This window comes from Camelina sativa, chromosome 7 (assembly GCF_030686135.1).
Source record: "Camelina sativa cultivar CO46 ecotype springtype chromosome 7, ASM3068613v1".
Lineage (NCBI taxonomy): Eukaryota > Viridiplantae > Streptophyta > Magnoliopsida > Brassicales > Brassicaceae > Camelina > Camelina sativa.
In genome coordinates, this window is record NC_141886.1 from 23,883,894 (window position 1) to 23,888,316 (window position 4,423).

At 44.9% G+C, this 4,423-nt stretch overlaps 1 non-coding gene across 1 annotated transcript; it reads left to right on the forward strand.

The window, feature by feature from the left end:
• The first annotated feature begins 4,095 nt into the window (after positions 1-4,095).
• LOC147941620 (small nucleolar RNA R71) lies at positions 4,096-4,202 on the forward strand. The gene has a single exon (XR_015562925.1). It is a non-coding gene; the product is annotated as a small nucleolar RNA R71 (small nucleolar RNA).
• Positions 4,203-4,423: the final 221 nt, after the last annotated feature.

A 4,423-nucleotide genomic window follows, 5' to 3' on the forward strand; every position in this document is an offset into this window, starting at 1 on the left:
TAGGAATTCTCATGAAATCTATTCCCCAAACATCGAAAACTTCGACTTCTAAAATCGGCTGTTGAGGCATCTCATTCCTCCTACCGATGTTACCCATTTTTTGGCATGGATCACACTTGGTTATGAAGAGTTGTGCGTCCCTGAACATGGTCGGCCACCAGAGACCAGCTTGAAGTATCTTTTGGACGGTTTTGAAAGTAGCAAAATGACCTCCATAGTCGGACCCATGACAGTGCTCTAGTACCCCTCAGACTTCTTCTTCTGCTATACATCGTCTGAACAGGCCATCTGTCCCTTTTTTTGTACAAGTAAGGCTCATCAAAGTAATAGATGTTGATGTCCCTGAAGAATTTCTTTTTTTTGTGAGCATCGTAATCCTTAGGAATTTCCCTGCAAACCATGTAGTTCACGAAGTCAGAGTACCAAGGTAGCCTAGCTGACTCGATTGCCATGAATTCGACCAACCCTGTTGACTCGGGGATCGAGTGAGCTATCGTGTGCCCGATCGTGTGGCTCATTTCTTCCAAGAAGTCGATGTGCATTAGCCTCTCTTCGGGCATCGAGTCATCTATTGGAAGTGGATCCTCAATTCTCATTCTAGACAAATGGTCTGCCACTCCGTTCTCGATTCCTTTCTTATCCAGAATTTCTATGTCGAATTCTTGCAGAAGAAGTATCCATCTGAGGAGCCTAGGTTTGGTGTCCTTTTTCGAGTAAATGTACCTTAAGGAAGCATTATCTGTGTAAACAACCACTTTCGATCCGACCAAGTAACTTCGGAATTTCTCAAACGCAAAAACTACAGCGAGGAGTTCCTTTTCAGTTGTTGCATACCTTGTCTGGGCATCGTCCAAGGTTCTGCTGGCATAGTAGATCACATGGAGCTTTTTATCTATCCTTTGGCCAAGTACCGCCCCTACTGCGTAATCTGATGCGTCACACATTATCTTAAAAGGATAATCCCAATTAGGAGCTTGAACTATTGGTGCACTCACCAAAGCTTCCTTTATCTTGTCGAAGGCATCTAAACAATCCTTATCGATGATAAATTCTGCTTCCTTACAGAGGAGTCGCGTTAACGGCCTGGCGATCTTAGAGAAATCTTTAATAAATCTCCTGTAGAAACCTACGTGACCTAGGAAACTTCTGACGTCTTTCACCGATTTAGGTGGTTGCAGTTGAACCATCACTTCTATCTTGGCCTTGTCAACTTCTATCCCTTTTTCTGAAATCTTGTGTCCTAAGACTATCCCCTCATGTACCATAAAGTGGCACTTTTCCCAGTTTAATACTAGGTTGGTTTATTCGCACCTTTGGAGCACCTTGCAAAGGTTTGAAAGATAAGACGAGAAAGAAGCTCCATATACTGAAAAGTCATCCATGAAAACCTCCACCATTTCTTCTATTAAATCCGAGAATATGGACGCCATGCATCTTAGGAAATTCGCGGGAGCGTTGCACAAATCGAAAGGCATCCACTTATAGGCAAAAGAACCATAAGGGCAAGTGAAAGTCGTTTTCTCCTGGTCGGCAGGGTGAATAGGTATTTGGAAAAATCCACTATACCCATCAAGAAAACAGTAGTATGGGTGGTTAGCAAGTCGTTCCAGCATCTGATCGATGAAAGGCAGGGGGAAATGATCCTTCCTGGAGGCTGAGTTTAGCTTCCTATAGTCAATACACATTCGATGACCTGTTATCGTCCTTGTGGTAATTAGCTCGTCTTTCTCTTTTTTGACAACGGTGATTCCTCCTTTCTTCGGAACGCAGTGCACCGGAGACACCCAAGTGCTATCAAAGATGGGGTAGATAACTCGAGCATCGAGCAACTTCAGAATTTCCTTTTTCACCACTTCCTTCAGGTTTTGGGTTTAGCCGACGATGAGGTTCTACACTAAAATATGATTCATCCTCCAGGTTTATTCGATGGATGCAGAGATCAGGGGATATACCCTTGATGTCATCAAGAGTGTAACATATTGCTCTTCTATAGTTTCTTAATCGAGTGCAAAGCCATTTCAGTTTTTTTTCAGGCAGGCTAGAATTGACGATAACAGGATAAGTTGAATTAGGTCCAAGAAAGCGTACTTTAGACCAGATGGAAGAGGTTTGAGTTCCACTTTAGGCGCCTTTGACTCGGACCAATCATCCGTGGTTCTCAGTTGCGGCTCGAAGTTGTGCTCGATCATCTTACCCGATGAGGCGATCGTGTTAACCACCGGGTTGGTGATTGGGTGGACTGGTGTTGAGCAACTGCACGACATGACGTAGGAGGTGACTACTGACTTTTCCAAGCTTCAGTTTTCGAGCATTATCCCCTCTCTTTCAGCTTCCCTCATGTCTTCACTTAGCTCCAGTTTGATGACTTCCCGATATATATCAAGCAGTTCCTTGTAGAGCTCTGTTTCTTGCTGTACGAATCCCTCCTTACTATCAATTGTCAGTGCTGTTTGTAAACAATCCCCGATTGCAATCTCCTCAAACGCCTCTTCACGCAGTTTTTCTAACTCCTCTATCCAGAAGGTTTGCCCTGCTATTGTGGGTTTTTTCATAGTTTCCCAAATGTCACACTGCATAGTAAGGTCTTCCCCGAGCTTCAGATCGACCTTTCCACTCCTAACATCTATCATTGCCCCTGTGGTGGCTAAAAATGGTCGTCCTAAGATAAGCGGATCCCTTGGCTCCACATCCATCTCCAAAACCACGAAATCGGTTGGTACGTCAACTGACCCTACCTTGACTGGCAAGTCTTCCAATACTCCGCTTGGCAACCTTGTAGTTCGATCTGCTAGGAGCAATTGGATGTCGGTGGGCTTGAATTTCTCGAATCCAAGACGTTTGGCTACAGTTAAAGGCATTAGGCTGACTGATGCCCCCAAATCGCAAAAACATCTTCCGAACTTCAAGGGTCCAATCGAGCAAGGTAAAGTAAATGACCCCGGGTCGCTCAGTTTCTTAGGTGCAGTAGTCCTCTGGATTATAGCACTGCATTCATGATTGAGTATGACCATCCCTTGCACTTTTTTGATCCGCTCCATCACCGCATCCTTCAGGAATTTCTGGTAAGGAGGTATACGGGTGAAAGCGTCAATTAGAGGCATGCGAAGTTCGAGTTCCTGCATCTGTTTCTCGAACAATGCCTTGTACTTCTCAAGAAGTTCCTTGCGAAATCCTCCAGAGAATGGCAAAGGTGGCTTGTAAGGTGGAGGGATGAATCTTCTTTCTTTCTGTTTCTCTCCTCCTAGTTTGTCTGCAGGAGGTGGAGTGACCGAGATGTCAACCCGATAATCTATCCGAGTAGTGTGGTCGGGTGTCGGGTCGGGTTGCTCTGGAGAATGGTTTGGTGGTTAAGCAGGAGTGGGCGGTTCACGGAGATCCTCCCCATCTAAATCATTGCTGTCCTCAGTAATGTGCGGTGGTGTCGTCCGAGGTGGTAATTGGCGTTCACTCTGTAGGGTTATGGCAAGCGCAGACTCCTGACTTTTGGAAGTTGAGGCCGATTTATCTGTAAGCACCTGGATGCGAGAGCCTAAGGCAACAAACTTGTTGTGTAGTTGCTTGAAATTGGTTAATAAACGGCAGGCAAGATCATCGAATCTTGTAGTTATTTGTACGGCATCGGTCTTCTGAGTTGATAGGACTTGGTGCATCAGTGAGAGAAAATCTAGCAATGAGGAATTATATTAAGGTATCAGGCTGATAGTCTGATTAGTTGGGATGTAGGTCCTAGTCCTTGTTGTGTGACCACTTTGATTATAGATGTAGTTCATGTCCTCGAGCTGAGCATTCTCCCCATCTTTTTGTAAAAACTTTTCTTCCTCTGAGATGGCATGGACATGTTGTTGCTGGCTTAGGAGCTTATCCAACTTTTCATTGATGTCCCTCTTGTACTTGGCATCTTCTTCTCCAGTAGATCGCATAGTGCGATCGTACTCCTCATTGTAATGCCCATCAGATTGAGCTAAGTTCTCAACGAGATCCCAACCTTTATTGACATCCTTGTTGAGGAAGTTACTATTGCTTGCAGTGTCCAGCAACATCCGTATTTTTGGGACGACTCCTCGATATAGTGTACTAAGCAATGAAGCATTGCTTAATCCATGATGAGGGCATCTGGTGGTGTATCCCTTGAAACGTTCCCAAGCTTCACTGAACGTCTCATTGTTTTTCTGAACAAAGCTGGAAATGTCATTTCGCAGTCTTGCGGTTCTGGAGTTGGAGAAGAATTTGGCTAGAAACGCCTTCTTGCATGCTTCCCAAGTGGTCCTGGACGCCTTGGGGAGTGATTTCTCCCAGATGTGTGCTTTGTCTCCCAAAGAGAATGGGAAAAGCCGGCGCTTGAATCCATTTTCACTAACTCCATTTATCTTGGTGAGGCTACAGAGCCTATCAAACTCATCCAAATGGTCCAATGGGTCCTCCA